Source organism: Pogona vitticeps, chromosome 6 (assembly GCF_051106095.1).
Source record: "Pogona vitticeps strain Pit_001003342236 chromosome 6, PviZW2.1, whole genome shotgun sequence".
Classification (NCBI taxonomy): Eukaryota; Metazoa; Chordata; class Lepidosauria; order Squamata; family Agamidae; genus Pogona; species Pogona vitticeps.
Genome location: NC_135788.1, coordinates 9,086,678 through 9,110,591, shown reverse-complemented (window position 1 = coordinate 9,110,591; position 23,914 = coordinate 9,086,678). Strand labels below are relative to the sequence as shown.

At 42.5% G+C, this 23,914-nt stretch overlaps 1 long non-coding RNA gene across 1 annotated transcript; it reads right to left on the bottom strand.

The window, feature by feature from the left end:
* Window positions 1-18,719: 18,719 nt before the first annotated feature.
* On the bottom strand, window positions 18,720-23,422 carry LOC144583786 (uncharacterized). The gene is made up of 2 exons (XR_013537728.1): window positions 22,270-23,422; window positions 18,720-21,859 (listed from the first exon to the last, which is right to left on the bottom strand). It is a non-coding gene; the product is annotated as an uncharacterized LOC144583786 (long non-coding RNA).
* Window positions 23,423-23,914: the final 492 nt, after the last annotated feature.

Sequence of the window (23,914 nt, the reverse complement as noted above, 5' to 3'; positions counted from 1 at the left end):
TCACAAACATCAGCAAAAGAAATAATGCTTAGATCAATGCAGTACTTTTGCCTTCTACTTTTTTTAACTTGAAAAAAACTTTACCTTCACTTAGTAACTAAAAATTGCATTTTTTTTAAAAAAAGAAGGCTTTTTCTAGCATTTATGCCACCTAATTTTATGCCACCATGATTTAGGAAAAAAATCTGTTTGAGATCATATTTCCTCGGTTCTTGAATCTTTCAGAATATGAGTCTGTTGTTAAAATCTGATTGTTTACTGGAGTAACATAAAAGTTACTTTTTTGGACTTAGGCTCCCAGAATCCCATGGGTAGTGTAGCCCCCTTGCTGGGGGATTCTGGAAGTTGTAGTTTCCATTTCTTTTTGTTACATGCCAACAAGTAGAAATGTCGAGAAGGAAGAAGAACTTCTGCTCAATAGGGACCTGCTGCCCCATTCTGTTATGCTCAGCTACAAGGGGTCCTCAACACTGAAGCACTGTGAGGGAGGTGTTAGTAGTTTTGCGAGAAAAATATATGGCTGGCCTTATAGTGCCTAACTTTAGCAGAGAGCTTTTGTTCTGCTTGCTGGCAGTCCTTCTCTATTAATAGGCACAAAAGAATGGGAATGACTTCTAGGTGAACTTCTTTCGGAGAAGAAAAGCATACCTACAGAAAGCCACACTCTTCCAGAGGAAGGGCAGGATCTGTTCTCGATCATCCCAGAGCGCAGGGCACGCAACAACGGGCTCAAGCTACAGGAAGCCAGTTTTTGGTTGAATATCAGGAAAAAGTTTCTAACTGTTAGAGCAGTACAACAATGGAACCAATTACCTCAAGAGGTAGTGAGCGCTCCAACCTTGGAGGCATTCAAGAGAAATTTAGACAACCACCTGGCAGATATCCTTCGATTTGTATTCCTGTATTGAGCGGGAGGTTGGATTCAATGGCCTTATAACTTCCTTCCAACTTCATGATTCTATGATTTATTTTGGACTAAAAGTCCCAGGATTCTCGAGGCACAGGCAGTGGCGGCTGGCGGCTCGTGGAGCTGAACTCCAAAAATCACTTTTCCAAAAATCACCTCTAGCCTTTCTGAGAGAGATAAACTGCTATTCCCCTGAGGAACTTGGGAAAACTACCTTTTGGGGCAGAAATTCCAGCACCGGTAGTTGCTATGTTGGGTGAGAGGGTGTTCTGGAGGCTGTAGACCAAAAAAGAGAGGAACTTTTCAGAGCCTTGCTTGCCGTCATGCCTCACCATTAACTAGATTGGCAAACGTTTATGGAAATTGAAGTTCAGGAACATATTGTAGGTCATGAGTTCTCCAGCCTTACCTTGGTAAGTGCTAGTGAGTGCTGCAATACTGGATGCATTCAAGAAAACCTTGGACAACCACCTGGCAGATATCCTTTGACTGTATTCCTGCACTGAACAGGGGATTGGACTTGGTGGCCTTGTAGACTCCTTCCAACTTCACTTTTCTATGATTCTATGATGTCAAGCCCCAAACACTGTGGTTAGTATTAGAACCATAGACAAGCGGATGATGGTGATGGAAGTCATCACAACTAACTCAATGCTTCTGAGTCCCTGCCCGTGCCTTTCCAATGGAAAACCGAATTGTGGCTGAAATCCTGTTACTCAATTCAACTACGCAAAAGATGTAACTTTTAGCAGCAAGATAAGGAATCTCTATAGGCATTCTCCTGCAAAGAGGACTTGCTGAGGACTGTGGACTATGGGTTGTGCAGCTTCAGGGTACTCAAGATCCTGGTCACAGATAGTCCAGGTTTTGTATGTCACAGGGCTACTTTGAGAAGAAGGCTATAGTGTCCACTGGTAGTTGCTTCTACTTGCCCCTTCTATGTCTGTGCACCAAGTTAGGATTAGGCTGAATACAGCGTATGACATTCTCTTTTGTACATTGATCGATGAGTCCAGGTATTGTAGACTTGTATATAAGCCGATCTGAATGCTGGTGAGAAGGAGCATCTCACTCTTGGCAGAGGAACTCCTCAAAACCCTTGGTTTAATTGCTCATAAACCTTCTGCTTCTTGATCCTCCACTCTCAGATCTTCCTGTACCAACTTGAGGAGTGCAAATGTCAACACCTTGCATAAAAGCAGTGGAGCAGGTGCCTTTGATCTCAAAACACTTTGCAAACATTAGATGATTAATTAGTCTCCATAATACATGATGTACCCTTCTTCATCCATGTTATCACCCCATTGAACTGATGGGGAAACTGCATCTGAGAGGTTCAGAGTAGAATATGGCATGAGAGATGAAGTATTACACACATGCTTGGATTCTTCATCTTTTTTGCTATTTGTGTGGTTTATGGCTGTGGTTGCAACTGCTGCAGCTTTGCAGGAGAATCAAAAACCTGCTTTCTGTAGGTGCCGCACTTATTTATAGGGGCTTCTCGGCCATTCACGGTGCATCTTCTGGCTCTTGGCTGTCCATGATGACCAAGAACACAGATGCCTGCACCTTTCTCTAAGCTGACATCCTCCTTGTGGGTTGTAATATGGAGTCTACCATCCCAGTCATCGGCATATTGTCGATGATGGGATTTGTAATCCCAGCATATCTGAATGGGACTGATGTGGTGGAGGAGGCTGGCCTTATCAGATGGACAGTTTAAGATTCTTGCCTGACCAAATCTACTCCTTCCTATCTCAGCCTCAAGCAACTCTTGGCAAAACACAATCAGGTAAACAAGCTCTGACTTCTCTTGTCCACCAGTGTGGCCACTAAGGAATTCTGGGACTTGTAGTCCAAAAAGTAACTTTTCCAAGCATTGACTCTCTCTCTCTCTCTCTACCCATCTATGATCCAAACTTGCTACAAAGCAGGGGTTGGGAACAGCAAATACTGGGAATGGATCCAGCCTTCCTGTAATCTTTAGATTACAGCAGAGTGCCATGTCCCCCTTTCCATTATATTGTCTGATGGCTCACCACTTTTCGGTGTGTTTTTCCACTAGGGAGGACCAAAGCCACCCCTGAGCATGGCAGCATTTGCCGATAGGTGTGCACATGCACAGGGACAGAAGGAAAGCTGGGAGAAGAGGAGCAGGGCCAGGTAGGGACACAATGGGGATAATGGGACGGGGGCAGGTAGGCAGGCAGGCAGAAGAGGAGATGGTGGTGTTAGTTTCCCCTCCACCAGGCACAAACCGGAAAAAAATGAGCCACAAACTGGTTCATTTTTCAGAGAGTTGTGGGTGGTTTGTGGTTCGTGGGTAACCACGAATCACCCCGATTCGTGACTTTTCTGGTTCATGCCCTCTTTGGTGAAGAACATGAAAAAGGCCTAGCTGGAGCAGTGCTGAAAAACAAGTAGAGGTCAAAAAGGTCAATAAAAGCACACACCAGTGTGAGACCATACACCCCAACCCATAAGGAGCCTATCTTTCTAAATTTGTGAAGAAAGCTCACCTACCGAGATTTTTGGATTCTTCAGGTAAGTTCTATTTACGTCACAATAATGTATTTCTAACTGAGCATGCCAAAGTCAATTATGGGGCTACTTGACTTCCCAAGGTACTCAAACTCCTTATGGCCCACTCTATGAGTATATGTTGCTCCCTGGTATTAACAAAGTTGGTAATCTTAATTTGTTTCCAGTGTTTCTTTGTTGTGTCACCTTCCACCTTCTCAACTGCCCTAATGATCCCATTTGGGTTGTTATCGGGGGCGGGGGAAGGGGATAAACCATCCTTGTCAGGAGTTCTGAACAGCTCCTGACACAAGGACATCGACACAACGCCTCCTCCTGATTCTTTAAGTTCTGAAAATGGAACAATGCATGGGAACAGTTCACTCTGAATAGATCGCAGCACAGGGGATGTTAACGTGGAATCCAGAATATCCTCTGGTTCTTCCCTGGGAGTAGTCGTTACCTTCATAATAGTAGGGCCGGGATTGCTGTGACAAGAGTTCCTCCTAATGACGTCTTGAGGTCTAGGCATCAAATTCGTAAAGGCAACGAAAGGGGGCAAACAGTTCAATCTACTCAGTAACTTGAAGAGTTACCAAGACAAAGACTCACGGCCAAACTAAGCTGGAAACAGCGGCAACCGACTGCGCATGCGTAAGATGTAAACTTTAATTATAAAGAGCAGTATGGCTTAAAACAGTTTGTGGAGATCAGGCTGGATGGTTCCCTTGGGTCTCATAACCCCACATGAAGAGGGAACTCAGGGGTGACATTAAAACAAACCAGCCCAGAAATAATCTGAGTGAGCGGGCAGTTGGTGACCGTAGCAGAGAGTGTGACAGAGTAAAGAGCCTTCTCCACAGTAAATGATACCTCAGGTCTCCTTGTTTTAAGTGCTCCTCTGGATCGGTGCCCAAGGACACCTAGCATTTTGGCTTGCTCTAATATTGAGACCACAATTTAAAAATATTACTTCTTCCTCCACCTTCCTACGGAGAATTGTTTCGAAAAGCCTTCATGTTTTCACATGTTAAAAAGTTGACTCTGGGCTCAAGTAATCCCTATAAACAATTATTTCACAAAACTGTGCATTTCCAGCACATGTATAATCAGATGCTTAAAATGCCGAAAAGACAAAGACAGAAGTAGACATTAAAATGATCTTAAAGGTTCAAAATAAATAAAAATAGTGATTAAGAGGACAGGAGCTATTACTGTAAAAGTTTGCATTATTCAGCATTACTAAAGGAAAACATTAATTAACCCAAATAGACATAGGGGGATTTTAAAAAAAGCCTTTCTCAGATTTTTAGGACCCTTTTCAGGCAGTTTGGAACAGACTCAGTTAAGGGTGAAATAAAAAGTGAGAGAGCTTTACTGCCCTCCCGTTTTATTTCCTGTTACAGAGAGGTTTGATTGGAAAATACAACACAAAAATAATGACAGAGAGTGGTCACAACTTTTTATTTAGAATGTATTTTAGTTCCTGTTTAAATATTTGCCCTCATATTTGCTGGGATAATATCAGAAATAAGAATCTTTCCCCAAAGCATTTGCATTTTCTGATGCTTCTTCCAAAATATACCACGAATGCATCACAATACTAAAATATTTTAATCGCTTTATTTATGCCAGGTGTTCCCAACCTTGGGTAACTCAGGTGTTCCTGGACTGCAATTCCCAGAAGCCTTCACCACTAGCTGTGCTGGTTGGGCTTTCTGGGAGTTGCAGTCCAAGAGCCACTGAGTTAGCCAAGGTTGGGAACCATGGATTATGCTGTGTGTGTGTGTTTGGCTATTCCTAAAATTTGGAAGTACGCAGCAGTGGTGTTAGAAAACAAGTGCAATATCTCTTTAACATGCAAAATAGATTCTTGCTAAATGAAAGGTGCAAGCAGAAAAGATGGGTGAAAAGATCTGCTAATTTTATTTTTGTTGCATGCTTAGATTCCCATCCCTGACTTTGTCCAACCAGTGTTCCCTACATATTACACTGTATGATACTTTTTAATTTCCACCTTGAAAATAATGTGCATTCAGAAGCACCTCTGTTCTAATATATGTTTGTCTGCCCAATGTTTCTTAATGAATGCATTTCAGAGCACTCTTTAATGCATGACAAGTTATATGTGTGTTTTTCAAATAAGGCATGGACATTCATTTGGGTATAGCTTAAAAATAATAATTAGATGCTCATGATGTCCTGTCAATGCATGTGCACTTTCATCAAGGCCTGAATTCAACTGAAAGTTCTGGTTAGAGTTGATCTATTCAATCAGTGGGTTTTATGCAAGTGTTGACTTGTCCTTCAGCAATTAATTCAATGGGCCTCTTTTAGTTAGGGCTAGCAGTTGGTTTTAGCCCTAGACGTTGGATAAATCTCAAAGCAAATTTCTTTCACATCCCTTCCAGTGACCAGTGTATCTCAGCGGAGTACTTTAGAGAAGCTCAGCTCAATAAATCTTTGGCGGGAGGCACCTGGAGTGGCCACATTCTAGGAGCAGGAAGCAGCTGGTAGGTCATTGAAGGGACTGGGCACCAGGGCTCAATTAGTAGGGTCTGCAGGACCTGGGACAGCTCCCAGGGATCGTACACATTGTTCTGAAGGAAACAGGACATTATTTAAGTTCCTAATAGGAATAAAAGGGGCATGGGGGCACTGCGGGTTAAACCGCAGAAGCCTCTGTGCTGCAAGGTCAGAAGACCAGCCATCGTAAGATCAAATCCATGCGATGGAGTGAGCTTCCGTCGCTTGTCCCAGCTCCTGCCAACCTAGCCATTTGAAAGCATGTAAATGCGAGTAGATAAATAGGTACCACCTCAGTGGGAAGGTAATGGCATTCTGTGTCTAGTCGCGCTGGCCATGTGACCATGGAAACTGTCTATGGACAAACACTGTCTCTATGGCTTGGAGATGGGGATGAGCACTGCACCCTAGAGTCGGACATGACTGGATTAAATGTCAAGGGGAACCTTCACCTTAATAGGAATAAATGAGAAATTGATTCACATGAGCGGTACATTCTGCTCAGCGTTTTCAAGTGGTCCACTGAAATCCTTGAAAATGAATGAAAGCCTTATTTGCTATTAAAATAAGCTTAGAGCTGCACAGCTGGAAGGGGCCCTATAAACAGGTGAATCACAGCTCACTTCTACCTGTTACCTATTTTCACCTGCTGTTATGTAATCAGGTGAATTTGACCCAACTCCGGGAGGCAATGGTTTCATGTCTTTTATTGCATGTAGTTACCATTCAAAAATCAGAAAGCTGATGGATATTGACCTTCTATGATAAGAAGACCAAAGCCATTGACATGAATTTGACCAAATTCCGGGAGGCAGTGGAAGACAGGAGGGCCTGGCGTGCTCTGGTCCATGGGGTCATGAAGAGTCGGACATGACTTAATGACTAAACAACAAATGTATTGAGGTAAGTCCATCTGGGATTTGTTTGTTGGCTGGTCTTTGTGTACATTCCCATTTTGGGACTGATTGCCTATGCTTTCTAAATTCGATGCCTATATGTATTCACAGCTTTTTATCTGACTTTTAAAAAGTTTTCTACATAGTTTGATTACACTGCCATTGAAATGTTCACATTATTTGGCAATATACAGTTGTTAGTGAAATGCTTCCTTCCCCCACACTTAAATGCTCTTACTGTGGAGGGGTGTGTGGTGGTTTTTAACCCCCCTCTCTGAAAACATTAACAGATTTTTCAGCTTCTAATGATAGGTCATCTGTAAGGTCCACTCAAAGGTCCTGGGCCATCAAAACAGATGGAAATACCCCACTTAAGCAGAAGCTGAAGCCTCTGCCGTTCTGTTGAAAGTCTATTTCCAGCAAGCTTGCATCATTACATATGGTCAGTGTGCCAAGAAAAAATGAATTAAATTGTTTTAGAGCATTAATGTTTCGGTAAGTTCTTTCTTTGTTTTTAAGGAAAGTGTGAAAGAGAAAGGACGGGGCTTCCCCACTGGGAGACATTTTATGAACAAAATTAAATATTATAAAACCATATTATTAAATTCTGTCAGAAAAAGAATTAATCTTGTTATGCTGGCACAGAAGCTGTGGGTTTTCTGTAATTACAGTTTGCTATAAACTTAACCTTTCACAGTGTCTTCTGCTAAAAATAAAGCAAAGAGAGGCACACTTCAAGCCCTCTGGAAAGAAGAAGGGAAAGAGTTAAACAAATACACCAGTAATAAGCCACTAATATATCATCCTGTTATTTATTAATTTATTAAGTGTTGACAAGGTGTTCATGGTTACATGAAGCTTAACATGAAAATAAGCCTACACCTAATTAGTTTCAATGACAGAAGTGAAGAAGTGATAGGAAGTATTGGAGCAGATAATCTAGATCCAGTACCTTGTCCAGGTGAGTATCAGAAATGGCAGATGTTTTAAGCAGAACATTGTGACAGTTTTAGAACTGCTATTAGATTTCAACCGGTGGGAATTAAGGCCAGAAGAAGGGTTGGAAACAGGAACATCATGGACAAATTAATGGACTGTTTGTACCAACCTTCTTCTTTTTTTTCTGGGATGAAAGCTGATGCATCTCTGCAGAATGGTTCTGACGTTCATCATGTCAAGAATGAAAGCTTTGCTCAGACTGTATCTTAAGTTAGTGCCAGTGGCGGTGGGCATCATGCATGTTTGAATGCTTTCTTGTAAGAAAATCAGATCTCCCTGCAGGTAGAAAAAGAGCAAGCCAGGGAGATGCTTAAATTAGGTCACTTGCCTACCATTTTCTTATCATGTTCTTGTTGTTTAGCCATTAAGTCTTGTCGGACTCTTCGTGACCCCATGGGCCAGAGCATGTCAGGCCCTCCTGTCTTCCACTGCCTCCCAAATTTTGGTCAAATTAATGTTGGTCACTTTGGTCTTCTTATCTTAGACGGTCAATATCCACCAGCTTTCTGATTTTTGAACGGTAAGTACATGCAATAAAAGACATGAAACCGCTGCCGTGTACTGTCTTGATATGTCCCCATCCTCACAATGGCCAGGACATTTCTGATGAGTTAGGCTTGATTAAAGGGAAACTACTTAGATCTTTGAGGCAAATTGCTGCTCATTAACAAGCTGCTGGTTATGTGCTGGAGCATGTGTCCAAATCCATGATCAGAAACCCAACCAAAATATTCTTATGAGAGGCGATCTGCCACCACAGTTAACAGGATTTCCCTTATTCAAGCACATATTGTCCATTGGATTTTGGCTACAGTCTAGATAAGCACAAATCAGTAGAACCTGGAGGAGTTACTGTTTTAAACTACTACCATTAAGATTCCCCCAGCAGCTAGCATGGCCAGTAGTGGTAACTTTTCTAAGCAAAAGCTATAACGTTTCCAAGCTGTGCAATCCAGTTATGTCATTGTGTTGTCCATTGCCTCACACTACTGGCTTTGGACTACAGGATGTGACATGCCATAGGATTTGCTTAGATCAGTGGTTCCTAACCTTGGTCTCCAGATGTTCTTGGACTACAACTCCCAGAAATCCTGGCCGGCACAGCTAGGGGTGAAGGCTTCTGGGAGCTTTAGTACAAGAACATCCATAGACTGAAGACTGGGAACCAAAGGTCTAAATGTTCAGAGGCCAATCTGAGTAGAAAAAGAGGGTTGTAGCGATTCTTTCTCGTAACAGCTTGAAAGTTACAACAACAACATACATACAACACCATCTTATCTAAGGAAAAAAGGACAAGACAGACTGCAATTCACATACCACCCTCATTCTCAGCATGACTGGGGTGTGTCAGTGCACACTAAGATCACATAGCTGCTATCCTAGAGCACATAACAATTAACAATTGGTGAAAACTCTCCAACTCTAGGAAGATCCAGGTACTCTGCACAAGATGGCAAGAAATAACTTTGGACAAAGACTGGATCTCAGTGACAATGACCTAAGATTGAAGCTCAGTGTTGTCCTTTTGGTAATGGATTTATAGTCAATCCACACCTCCTTGGGCTTTGAATAAAAGTATGATTTCATTCCCCACATTTCCCTGATGCCTTAGATAATTCTCTGGTTGCCTCATGGTGACAACCATGTTAAGTCAATGAGGACTAGCCACAATGCCCTCCTAACATTTTGAGTCTGCAGGCATTAAAAAAAAACACCACATGGTCCAAGGAAATAAGCACTGCTAATGTTTTCTTTTTGATGAGTAAAAAGCCATAAGCACATTAAACTGTGTGTGTATATGTATCATTTCATTTCTAGTTTAAATACAGCTGCAGTAGTTCTTGTGCACTGCACAGCTGTTCCACATGCTGGCAGCTGTCCATATCTTATGTGTCCTATCATGTATTTTCCACTATTGTCTTTCTGACACATAAAGAATGTGTCTTGAGCTGTTGCGGCAAAAGGCATTTGATTAATTTGTTTTCCCCAGGTAGACTTTGCTTCAGAGTGCAGTACAGCTGCAGTTTGATGGTCTCTGGGCCCATGAAGCACCTTTAATCATCCCAATCAGGATTTTGTAGGGAAGAAGGATCATTAGCATCCGACACTTCTCATTGCCTCTGGTCCGAGGACTTTGCACGTGGAGTTTTGATTTCACGGGCCCATTCTGAGATTTCAGTTCCAGTCTTGGATTTGCAGTCAAAGCGGTGACCAAGCATACCTTCAAAACACATAGAGATCATGTCCCCCCTTTAGCAATACATATTTAGCTCTTTTAATCTCTCATCATAAATCAGTCATTGAATTGCTCTGTCATTTGTCTCACTTTTCTCCGAGGTTCTCTTCAAATACGCTCCCATCTTCTGGAGCAAAGCAAAATACTGGAATAAAATGAAATCATGCAGTTTTATCTAAGGGTGTCATCAGATATTTCCTGCCAGTGACACAGCATGCAGAGAATAATGCTCCAGCCTGATTCCCAAACTGGACATCTTTGGTCCAGCTGTAAGGCTACTACTTTTGGGAGGCCAGGCTGAAGCGATTACCCAACAGACTGAATGGCTTCTTTAAGGGAAATGGCTCTCTTGCAAGTCAATCCTTTCTGGTGTGATTGGCACACACCTTTCCCACTGTGTGATCATACCCTACGTGCATCTTTTAAGGTTTTGTATGCATCAGATGAGGATGTGGTGCTGCTGTGGGTTAAACCTCAGAACCCTCTGTATTGCAAGGTCAGATGACCAGGAGTCGTAAGATCGGATCCATGCAACGGAGTGAGCTCCCGTCGCTCGCCCCAGCTCCTTCGAAAGCAAGCAAATGCAAGTAGATAAATAGGTACCACTATGGGGGACGGTAATTGCATTCTGTGTCTAGTCGCGCTGGCCACGTGACCACGGATACTGTCTTCAGACAAAAACGCTTGCTCTATGGCTTGGAAACGGGGATGAGCACCGCACCCTAGAGCCGGACATGACTGGACAAATTGTCAAGGGGAACCTTTTACCTTTATGCATCACAAACACAGAAAACATTCTGATTAAACAAAAATATGTATTAGAGATGGGCTCGAACTTTGGTTTGGAGGTTCGTATGCATGGCACCAGAAGTGCCACATGGTCCCTTCCCCCACCTCCCCACCTGGACCTCCCACTCACCACCTGGCACATGCTCCTCTCCTCCGCCTCTTTGGTTATTTGACCAGTCTCCAGCAGGAGCATGGGCTTCCCTGCCCTTCCTCCTTAGCTGATTGCCCACTCAGAAAAGGAGGCAGGACAGGCACCCCTGTGCTTCTACCGGGGACTGCTTAAACAGCCAAAGAGGAGGAGGAGAGGAATGCACCCAGACTGGTGAGTGGGTCGTTGACTGGGGAGGCAGGGAAAGGGAACATGTGGTACCTGTGGTGCCATGTGTATGAACTGGTGTGAACCTCCAAACTGGGGTTCATACCCATCTCTAATATGTATGGTCGGGAGTTCGATTCCTACTGTTCCTTCCAGCTCTGCAGTTCTAAGATGATGCTGATGATGGGCAATGTAGGTTATTAATAACTTTTAAATTATTTTAAAATATTATTAACAAGGTGTGGCCAAGGGCTGACCTTATGAACACAGCCCATGCCACAGAGATTGCAACAGGCCTGAATATGGCCACAAATGGCTGAAAAATAGCTACTTCTTTTTCTGACTTTTGAAGCCTTTTGGGACTTTGGGGCAGGAGGGACTAAGAAGACTGCTCCCAACCTGCCTACAATAAAATCACTGCATTCTTGGAGTATAGAAATCTGTTTCTGTGAGATTTTTTTTTTACAGTGGAGGAGAACGGGGGCTCCAGATGGACTGGGACTACTCATGGGTTGGATCGTGCCCACCCCTACATTAGCCAGAATGAGCCAACCAAGTCAGGTAGCAGAGGCTGAAAGGCAGGGAGCACTAGAGTATGGGGTGTACTCTACCCCTAAATGGTAGGGTAAGGTGCAGGATTCCAACCCATTCCTTTGCAGGCCTTGGAGAACAGGCAACGGTGTCGGTCTTGGACCACCCTGAATCCTTAAAACTATCTTATATTCTTCAGGTGCAGAGACAATTGGAGTGAGACTGCCATCTTATTTTCACCTCAGTCAGCAAAATTTCTTGGGCCAGCTCTATGAACCTCATTCTTGGCATGGAAATGAGATCTTTGCATGCAAAAGAGCCATCCTTATTAAAAGCTTTTAGAAGCCAGATTAAGACCTTCCTCTTTCAGGAAGTATTCAAGCTTTGATTTTATTGCTGGTACTATTGTCAAGCGTTTGATTTGTGTGTGTGTGTGTGTGTGTGTGTGTGTTGCTAATGAAAGGGTGAAGATGGTTCTAATGTATTAATAATGGTTCTAATATTGTAATGTCTTGATTCTGTTTGGCTGTTTTTACTTGTTTCATTGTAACATTTATGATCTTGTCTTTGGGAATTTTATCAGTGACCCTTGTTTTTGGGAGCGTAAGCTGAAAAAAAAAACCCAACAAAAGCAAATGAAATTACACGGACACTGTCAAAAAGGGAAGTCTCTTGCCTGGCAATCTAGAAAGCTGGTGGAAGTCATAATAGTAGAAGGCTAAGAGATCTCTGAGGAATTTGATCTTTCTGCATCCTGCTCTACTCATTCATATACCCAACACTGACATGAATCATGTAATTATTCCTTAGATTTCATATTTCTCTGGGTTTTGTGATCCAAATCGGAGAGACAGAGGTGTGCTGTCCACAGAGAAGGAAAGCTCGGACACGACTGGACTGATATCCTTGAAGGAAGGGGTTGGCCAATATGTCTACAATGAGCAAAGAAGCAAAAAAACAAAAACAAAAACAAAAACAAAAACAAAACAGGAAAAGGTTCACCAGTGGAGGGGGCTGTTTTGGCAGGAAAAGGGGGAGATATAAAAGTGTGAGGGAGGAGAAAGGAAGAGTTGGGGTCCTGTGCAAGAAGGTGTGAGCACCATTTATGGGATGGGTTTACAGTTGGATCTGTTGAACTCGTCAACCAATAAAGAGTTATTTTTGATTAAAGAAGACGTGTATTCATCTGTTGCCCAAGTACTGAAGAAGGAAGGGGGAGGTGCTGTTAAACCGTGCAAAATGCAGGTAATGAGCTGTATTTTGGATAAAATGCATTCAGAATGCATTCAGAAAGAATGGTTAGGGTTGTTATGCGCAGTCAAGTCACCTCTGACTCATGGTGATCCCATGAATGAGCAATCTCCAAAGGGTCCGGTCTTCAACTGCCCTGTTCAGCTCCTGCAAACCCAAGCTCATGGCTTCCTTCAGGGAGTCAGCCCATCTCCTGTTTCCTCTTTTCCTGCTGCCTCCCACCTTTGCCTGCATGGTGCTTTCCCCCCCCAGGGAATCCAGCCTTCTCATGATTTGCCCAAACTAGGACAGCTTCGGTTTCATCATTTTTTGCATCCAGAAATAGTACAGGCTTGATTTTGCTCCAAGACCCATTTAAAAATACATGCCCTGAAATCAAATAGGTTGATGAAGATGGATTCCATAAGAAAATGCATTTCAAGATTTGTATTTAAATACAAATATATACATTTTTAAAAAATGCATCAGACTTACTCTGTGAACTGTGTGGCATGCTGCAGCGCTCCTGCCATATTGGCCATCTTTCCATGCACAGGGTGTAGCTGTACCAGGAGGGCCTTTGCAAGGACCTTAAAGACTGAATACCTCTGTAAAGTAAAAGTCAGATAACCAGGTTGTCCTAAGTTGCTCAGGGCTTTATCTACTGACAACAAATATATAAACGTGCAATTCTTTCAACAGAACTGTTGTATACTGTGGGTCGGTCATCCCGCTCAGAGACATCATCAAAGACTTCTCTACCTCAGATGCAGATTCAAGACCAGTCTTAAGGGGTACTCCATATGCAATGCAATGTAGTAGTCCAACCAGTTAAACCAAGTTCAAGGATTGTGAGGAGGTGAGCATGACCCCCAATGCAGATCTCAAAGGGCAAGCAGGATCTTCACATGGTTCTCGATAAGAATGACCTTTCGAAATAGTTTGTCATATATTTTGAACTTGTTCTTAATGTGACATGAAGCATTCTCTGTGGGTGTATTAAAAAGCCAAGGACGTTTCCCTAGCAAGCTTCTTCCAACCATCACTGTACAAGGCAGAGAACTTTGCCAAAAGAAGCTTTGTATTCAAGATCTGATAAAGATCTTGCAAATTGCAATATATTATTACCGGTATTTGTGGTTTCTTACTAAGCACGGCTCTGTATACGGTTTTCGATTTGATATACATTTTTGGGTTGATGAATTGACAATATATTAATTTCCCTCTCCCCCAAAAAGCTGTTGAAGTGTGAGCCCATGAGAGGTTGTGCAAGTAATATTAGTATTTTTCCAGATAAGAGGATTATAAATATGACCAAGAGTTGAACAGGTGTTCCGTGGTCCGGTACCCCGCCCCCTCTGATGGGCACCCCCTTCGGAAGCAGCACCCTGGCTTCTCTGACCCACTTTTTTGGATGTTGCCTCTGAGTGGGTGCTCGTTGGAGGGTGCAGGTCACCGAACCATGAAATACCTGTTCAGCCATTGGCAGATCTGACACGAACCGCTGAATTGAAGTTCCGTGCCCAATTGATTATATATTGGATTTTGATTTGGGAAGTTTTCTGGGTGTATTGCTTTACCTATAGTTCTAGGTTCTCTTCTTTGGCTTTGCATTTTTTTTTACATAATCTGCAAAATAGTTCAAATCTGTGCAAGTCTTAAAGCATACAAGTGAATTCAGCCTGGTTTGAGAGCTGGCGACTCTTCTCAGATACATAGGCTTTGCCCCTTCTAATTTGATCTGCCCTTTTCCAGAGCTTCGGGGGGGGGATCCTTTTTTTTGGGTTATAGCTGTCAGAACATTCCAACCACTGTGCCCATGGGGCATTCAAACAGGGGATTCTGGGAGCTGTAGTCCAAAGAAACAACTTTTCCAAGATCTGTCTCTTTCTCACTGAGGAGACGGGAACCTTTGTAGCCCCAAAGTATTGCAGATATATATTCAGCCCAGAGTCTGACAGAACAGCAGCATCTCCCGGCAGTTTGCTTAAGCAAGGAAACTTCATCCCCTTCAAAGGCAAAACAGAAGCCAGGAGAGTCTATTTATAATTTGGGGGATTTTTGAAATCATAACTCTTTCATTAGAAACTGCCTTAAGCCGACAGACATGGCAATCAAACACTGTAATATCCGGTGTCATGTGAGAAGCATCTTCTGTATTTTAGCAACACCATCAAAGGGCTTGAGCTGAAATTAGGCGTGTTTTCAGAAATGTGCTGATGGTTTTTAAAGGGCCATGGTGGGTGAAGATGCTTATCAGGAAATGGACACCAAATGAGAGAATTTCTTTGCTTTGATTTTCTTGTTTTTTTTTTTTTTTTTAAGAGGGAAACGTTCTATTGTTGGAATGATTTTCTAAGCTTCAGGTCTACAAAGTACTGGAGTGGTTGCTTTTCTTGCAAAAAGATATTAAATGAAAATTAGGCCCATTTTGTTTTTATTCCTCAACGTGTAGGAGCCCCTTGGTAGGATCACAGGTCACTGTAGGAAGCAGCTTGACAGCAGAACCTGGAAAGTTACATTCAAAAGTAATTAGTTTTAGTCCTAAGTCCCTCTGCAAGTAGTTAATTACATTATAGTTAAAATTTATATAGCAAGTAGCTGTTTTTCTGTACCTTGGAAGTAATTACCGTATTTTTCAATGTATAAACTATACTTTTGTCTAAAATCTTTAGACTAAAAATTGAGGGTCGTCTTATACACGGAAGTAAACTGAGGAAAGAACAAAAATAAGTGGAGGGGAAAGCAGGGATCAAAGTGATCCTGCAGGGCTTTGATCCCTGCTTTCCTCTCCACTTGCTAAGCCCCACTTAGATTTCTTAATTTGGGGTTAGAAAAGTGGGGGGCATCATATACATGGCGGTGTCATATGCTGAAAAATACAGTAGGTTTTTTTAATGCAAGCTGTCCACCTAGGAGGAAAAACACACTTTATTTCCTCCTCCTAAAGTGGAATTAGAGGCAGCACTTGTAATTACAGAGGTACAGTGGGGTCTCTACTTAAGAACTTAATCCGTATTGGAAGGTGGTTCTCAAGTTGAAAAGTTCTTATGTTGAATCTGCATTTCTCATAGGAATGCATTGAAAACCATTTAATCCGTATCTGCTCTTTTCCATCCATAGAAACTACGTAACTAAAAGGAATGAAATGATCCCTTGTTACATTACAAAACCATAGGACTGAATGGGGTTATTGTCCCACTTTGGCCCTTGGATGAACAGGGCTTGTGAAGTCATGCACATCCCATGGGTTGCAAGGATATACTGTAGTTGGAACTCACAAATGAGATGAGCCCAGGGAATAATATAGATTATTAGAAATCAATTAATAAAAATGGTTAATTGTTAGGAGAAATTAATTAATTAGAAGGACCTGGTTATTTGTAACTAGTTACTTCCAAAGTCTACTTAATACAACTGCATGGCTCAGAGGACCAACCTCACTCGTTCTTATGTGATCATTTTCTAGTTTGCAGTGGTCAATGGCAACAGTTTGAATTATTCTTGTCCTGGTCGATTTCACCTCCACTTCTGGTGCAACAGCAGACAGATGGGTCTGGTCGGTGCTTTTTCTCATTGGTGTAGTGCTCCTTTCATGTCTCTGTATTCAGAAGGCTCTCCTATTTCCACATCAATTTGCATTAAAAAAATCCACAGAAGGGCTTATATTTAAATAGTCAATTCAATGCATATTAAAGAGTGCTTTGTATTGCTGATCTGGATTTTCTCTGCATTTTCTCGGCAGAATAGGGCAGAGCACATCCGATACATTTTCTTGAAACAAGAATTGCATCACAAAATTTGAAAACATCTGAAATCTGAGGTACGAATAAATCCTGCCCCAGACATTAGATAGGACAGTGTATCTTTACATCTGGATAGTTCAGTTCTTACTTGAATTTACAGAAGTTGGACTTTCCTAGTATCCTTCTATACAACTGGATTTAGCTTTAATTTCAGATAATGTTCCTGTCAGGAATTGCTGCTCAGCCCCACCTAGCCTTGGAATGCAAGCTCACCTGAGGCCCCAAATTTCCCTGTTTTCCACAGAAACGTGCACTCCAGCCTAATAGCAACCCTTATAAAAGGAAGCAGGAAAGCTTTTGGCAGGGCAAGTAATGCCTTATAACTGTCTATACCTGTTCTGCCTTGATCATCCCTGGACTCAAGCCTGTTTTGAATCTGACCAGCTCCTTTTACAAGTGGATTTCCTGGTTCTGCAATGTCACTGCCAGCCTCCTTACAGTATTTAAAAATAAGTGCCGGAGACATTAAATAGTCTCAGAACTATGGAATCCCCCAGAAGGATTTAGCAGGTTATCTAGCCCTTACTAGAAGTTAAGACTACGATTTTCAACCCTTGATCCTTCAACCTTTTGGACTTCAAATCCCAAAATCCTTTACAGTTGGATATAACTAAGTGGGGGTTCTGGGAGTTGGAAGTCCAAAACACCCAAGGAACAAAGGTTAAAAATCACTGAATTAAAAAATAGGGAAGTTCAGCTGATTTAGGAAAATGGCATCGATGTTTCATAACATGCTCTGGGAAAGTGAAAAGTATGGCTTACGAATCCTACTTGGGATTCAGAAGGTGCTGTTTCAATTTTAATGTTGACAGACTGTGTACATAAGGCAAGAAAAGTGAAATCAGAATAGTGTCACTGTAGGTAGGTAGGTAGGTAGGTAGGTAGGTAGGTAGGTAGGTAGGTAGGTAGGTAGGAAGGAAGGAAGGAAGGAAGGAAGGAAGGAAGGAAGGAAGGAAGGAAGGAAGGAAGGAAGGAAGGAAGGAAGGAAGGAAGGAAGGAAGGAAGGAAGGAAAAGTTGGCTGCTCTGAGTGATGGTATAAAACAGTGGTGAGGAACATAAATTAGATTGGGAGGGCTGGATAAAAACCCTTTGAATGTTTCATGGGCTACATTTGAGGAAGATGTCCATGACCCCTAATGTTGTTCACCATGTGGTACTTCACCGAGTGCATTGTTTCCACGAGTAGGGAGAACTGATATTGAGGGAAATCAGCACTGAGACCCTTGTTCTAGCTTGAGAAGTTGTTCTGAAGCCAGTGCATGTGTCTGGGAAGCTTTTCCCAGTCTTTGTGGAGGATGGAAGACAGGCAGATCTTCCTGCTGAGCAGAGCCTGGTGTCAACAGCAATCTTTGGCCTACACACCAACAAAGCAAGGATGGGCCACATGTGGCTTGAGGGAAAAAGAAACCTAAAAATCCTGAACAATTAATTCTCATCACTGACTGTGGAGAACAGGATTTCCTTTTTTTTCTGGTGGAAGTCGGAGGGAATCAGGGAGGGGCTGTCGCTTGAAGGAGGAGCAGAGTTTTGGGAAGAGGATGGGGTATTGTCTGAATGAATCGAACTGTGTACAGTCGTGGTACGACAGAATTTCTTGGTGCAAAAGTCAGCAAGGCACAAGCCCATAATTAAAAGCTAGGTGCATCAAGACCTGTGTCCACTTCCACCTCCTAAAAATTGCTAAGGAAGAAAAAGAGGAGTAATGGTGGGGGAATACCAAAAGATATGATTGTAGAAGACACGAGTCCAGAAATGTGTGAAAACAGGCCATTATTCTGCTAGGAAAAAATGTTTTGAACCACAACCTGGGAAGTTGTAGGTTTTGGTCTCACATACTTTAACATGCTATGCAAATGTGCATCATTTGTACTATCTGGACTGAAGTATTATTTGTTTGATCATTATATAGGTCCCTTCTTCATTTAAAAGCATTGGGTTTCAGCCAGAGCTGCCTTTCTCTTAGGGGAAAACACTTTCAGTTACAAAAGCTGGCCTGCTTCTCATAATTCAACCTTCTGCACCATATTCCATATTATTCAGGAGAGCCCACCATCTCTGAATGCAACTTTTTGGGTGAGTGAGTAGCTTTACATTGATGGAAGGGGTTGGCAAAAATCAGGTGCCAAATCTTGCAAAAGTGGTTTCTGCTAAGGTGAAAAAAAATCTGACCCATCATGTTTTTGTTGAGTCTGAATCCACATCAGGAGGTACGAAAACTGTTTATGGCAACTGAGCTGAAAATTCATTGAAACACAAATAAGCCCATGATTTTAAAGTCCACAACTAGTAAGTATTAATTTGTCATCCCAACTGCAGTCACATAACACTATACTGTACTCAAAAAGTAATGGGGCTCTTGTAGACTGTAGTGAGGAATCAACTCTCAGAAGACACATATGGCGTCCTTTGATGAAGGATGCACCATATATTCATAAGTTTCAATTTATGGGTTGAATATATTTATTTGAGAAGGGTCAAGGTGTTTCCAAAAAAACCCACTTTTGTAGGATCCAGACTGAGGCACATGTAGCTGGGTTGGTGGCAGCAGAGTCCCTCATCCTTTCTCCATAGGTAAGCTCCTATTTAGGAGACCTTCCTAAATAGGGTGAGATGTAATGAGGAGAACAGGTCCCCCATTAGATAGAGGCAACTTCCATGAACATCAATGTTTCATCCACATAAAACAGATGTCCAGTCTGTAGTCTGAAAAGCTGTCATATCTGTCTGTCTTTACCAACCTATCTACCTATTTCGTTCAGATATGTTGTTTCTCAAAACCACTGCGCTCTTAGCCTCATCTACAGCTTCTTTGATCCTTCTGGATTAGCTATGTCGCTGATCCCAGACAATCAGGAACCACAGTTTTGATACAAAAACATCAAGAGTTCAAACAGCAAAGGGCAAAGTCAAGAAGTGGAGCTTGGAAGAGTTATTTTCTGGAGTCCATTTCCCAGAACCCCAGAGACACTTGTAATGTCTCCCAGTTTGACAATACCCCAGAATGATGTTTCCACACATTCTGCAAAGAAAAGGCCTTTCTGGACAGCTGCTAAAAGTGTTCCTGAGATCTAGAAGTCATTTCAGTTCTGTCCTAATCTAAACATTTTTTTCCAGATGATCATAAAAGCAAATCCTAGGGTTTTTAATTCACTCCTCACTTCTTGAGGATATATTTGTCTAAAAATTCACTGAACCTGTTATAATGAACCCATTACAAGTTTCACACTGGGATTGAGAGAGCGGTCCTGCGAATAATCGCATTATGTCCACCTACAAGGCTTTTTTGTGATAGCCCTCTGACATTTTCAATTATTAGGTGATGCAAAGGAATCCATAGCACCTGCAATGTCAAAAATATTTGCCAGATTTTAGCACAGCATTATCCAGCTCTCTCTGCCAAACCATCAGTGTGCGTAGAGCCTGAAAGTTCCATAATGGCTACGTACCCTTGCCTCTGTTTGGCTTGGGGGGGAAAAAAACCCCTCTTTGGCAGAAGTGCTTTTGAATCAAAGAGGTGTCGGGCATGGCAAAAATCAAAACATACCACTGGCTGCATATCAAAGCAGCCTGTTCAATATTACAAACAAGTAGGGACCTGTAGCGCAGCGCCCTGGGGAGGAAAGGGGCAGATAGACAGAAGGAGAAGATCTCAAGCTCTCTGCCCAATCTCAGTGGTTTAGGTCTCTAGCTGAGGAGCCAAAGGTTGGGAGTTCAATCCCCCAGTAGGCCTCCTAGGGTAGTGGCTCCCAGCTTCGGGTAACCCAGGTGTTTTTGGGTTGCATATCCTAGAAACGCTGGCTGAGCACAGCTAGTGGTGAAGGCTATTGAGAACTGCAGTCCAGGAACACCTTGGTGACTCCAGGTTGGGAACCACGGGCATAAATAAAGAGATAAAAATATTTTAGTAGTGTGATGCCATCTCATGAGGTGAGAAGAATCCCTGGAAAAGATCCTGATGTTGGGAAAGAGTGAAGGCAAGAGGAGAAAGGGACGACAGAGGACGAGATGGTTGGACAGTGTCATCAAAGCAACCAACATGAATCTGACCCAACTCCAGGAGGCAGTGGAAGACAGGAGGGCCTGGCGTGCTCTGGTCCATGGGGTCACGAAGAATTGGACACGACTTAACGAATAAACAACAACAATTGTGATGCATTGTGTTACTCAAGGTTGGGAACCATTGTCCTAGGGGAAGAGTTAGCCTGTGCAGCCATGGGCAAACTTCACAGTCCCAGAGCTTCTCCCAGAGGAAGGGAATGGTAAACCACTTCTGAGTATTCACTACCTAGAAAATCCTGGAAAAGGGTCACAGTATGTCAGAATTGGCTTGATGACACACACTTATTCTTCTTCTACATCCAAGAAGTGTCTTCCTGTTGGGCTGCCTTTGGTTCCCTACCCCCCCCCCATTCCCATCCCCATGCCCCTAGATGATGACGGAGAAAGAAGGTCTCCTTGTGTCCGCCATGTGTGGTTAGAAACATGGGTTTTGAGCAGACACAGCCTAGCCCGTTGTGCCATCTGAGGCAGAAGAGTCAATGGCAGCCCTGAAGCAGCACAAATTGAAGCATGTAGTACCCAAAGGGCAGCTAAATCATCTTGGTACATGGGGCATAAAATCCCCTAAGCCTCATCTTTGGTGGTTAAGAAGAAGAAGAAGAAGAAGAAGAAGAAGAAGAAGAAGAAGAAGAAGAAGAAGAAGAAGAAGAAGAAGAAGAAGAAGAAGAAGAAGAAGAAGAAGAAGAAGAAGAAGAAAGGGCAGTAAGAAAAAAAACCCCAAAAAAAGGGCAGTAGGAAAAAAAAACACCCAAAGATTCTCCTGCCCTTTTAATGACACCCAAGGTCAGAATCTGAAATTTTTCCTCATGTGATGTGCTAGAATTCCCCCAGTCAGTGTAGCTGCAATTAAAAAAAATGAAAAACTCATCTCCAAGGTGAACAGCGAGAGTGTTCCCCTCAGTTGACAGGCCCTATGAAAAAGAATGCTAACATATAGCACTCACCTGGGAAGAAATGTTCCAGTTTGCTTCCTTGTTCAGGATCCTTTTTCGGTACGTTTTTCTTGGACGTGTTCCTGCTCCCTTCCACTGATAGTTTTCTCTCTTTAAAAAACAACAACATAAAAAAAACAATTAAAAATATTGTATGATATTTTTCTCCCCCCAAGTCACTCATACACCTCTGCCTTCTAATAACCTCTCTAAAGGTTAGGCATGCTAGATACGTTTCTTGGCAAACATTCAGGTAGTTTTCAAGATCCCTCTCGTATGCAAATGGCACCTTGATCTGGTGATTAAGTAAGATTTACGACTGCAGCAACAGAGGCAGAAGCACCTTTTTCCAGCATGTTCGGCAGCACCCGTTGAAAAGGAAGAACCTGTCATTTTTATGGCTTGGAACTGAAGTGACATCTTTAAAATGCTGATAAATGCAGGGCTTTAAACATCTGGAGGGGGTTTCATTCTGGCTAAAAGAGAGCGGAATGGGAGTGTGCAACATTAAAAAATCTCACCTTTGAATCTCTCTGTGTTTAACCATTTGATTTGTGAAGCTGAATTAGGGCTGCCATCCTGTGGAGGGGCTTCACATCTTTAACAGTTCCATGGCAAGCTGTCTAATACGGCCCTCTCCATGCAGAGAACAGCTGTATGTATTAATCTGGGCTGGCGCAGAAGGGTAAGAATTTCATTCTGACCTGAATGTAAACAAAGCCCACTGGTTTCTTCATAAATTGGGCAGAATGGTCTAGCAGATTTTAAAAGAAAAATACATGTGGGTGAAAGCAAATCTGGCACATGTATGTCTCCCCTACAAATATGTTTTAATCATTTAGCTGCTTTTTTTGCTTATTTTTTGTTATGCGGCACTTAGAAATCCAGTATGATCAAGACAATACATAAACATTGTGGGTGTTGTGGCCACCCATCTAGCTCTGTATCTATGCCTATATCTATAGCTGTATTATTAATAATCGACGCAGCCAGGCTGATCCCAGCTTAACAGTGACTTTCCTAGCATTTTCTCAGTATGAAATATTCAGAAATGGTTTTGCTAGTCCCTCCTTCTGGTGCTTTGGGGACATGCAGCTCTCCCAAGGCTACACAGGTGGCATGGAATACTGTACATCCACCCGCCCCATCAAGGACACATGTTTTGGATGGTACAGTATAATTTGGATTCCTGGGTCTGAAACATACAGGCTCTCTACATATCTGCCTGCCTGCCTGCCTGTCTATCTGGACTCTCTCTCTGTCTGTCTCTGTCTCTCTCTCTCTCTCTCTCTGTGTATACGCACATGCATGCATGTATGTGCAAATTAATCTTGAATGTGTCCTACGATAGGCTTTTAACTTGGTGAGATTTATACCATTCTGAAATTTAATCCACCTCCCTAATTAAAGTGACAAGCCTGATTGTAGCAAGGAAAGTAAGGATGATGAACCCACCTTCTGAAGCGTAAATACTCACTCCTATGTGCTCACTGGAAGGACAGATCCTGAAGCTGAGGCTCCAATCCTTTGGCCATCTCATGAGAAGAAAAGACTCCCTGGAAAAGACCCTGATGTTGGGAAAGAGTGAAGGCAAGAGGAGAAGGGGACAACAGAGGATGAGATGGTTGGACAGGGTCACCAAAGCTACCAGAATGAATTTGACCCAACTCCGGGAGGCAGGAGGGCCTGGCTTGCTCTAGTCCATGGGGTCACAAAGAGTCAGACACAACTTAACGACTAAATAACAAAAAAGTGCACCTACAGTAATTTCACTTGTTTAGCAGTCATTCCTTCTGCAAGGAAAGTTACTTGAGATGTACAAGGGATGTCACACGCTGGGCATGTGCCCCCAAACGTTTTTTTCCCTTTTTACCCTTTATGGACATTAAACGTGCTTTACAGAAATCAAATAGAAGGAGGGAGAGAGAAAAATCTGCAATGGAAAATTAATTGTAGAGAGCTATATTTTATACAAGGTGATTCTTTCTTCATTCCCTGTGTAAGCAAATTGCCGGAGGGTGTGCATGTTACTTCTACAGCCAAAGTTACTGTTATAGCCAAGGGAGATACAACACGTTTCTCTGTGAGTGAGTTGCCCAAGGGTGCAGAAGCTATAGTTCAAAGATGCAGTTGAAGGGGCATTCCTAGCTTTTCCAGATATAATAT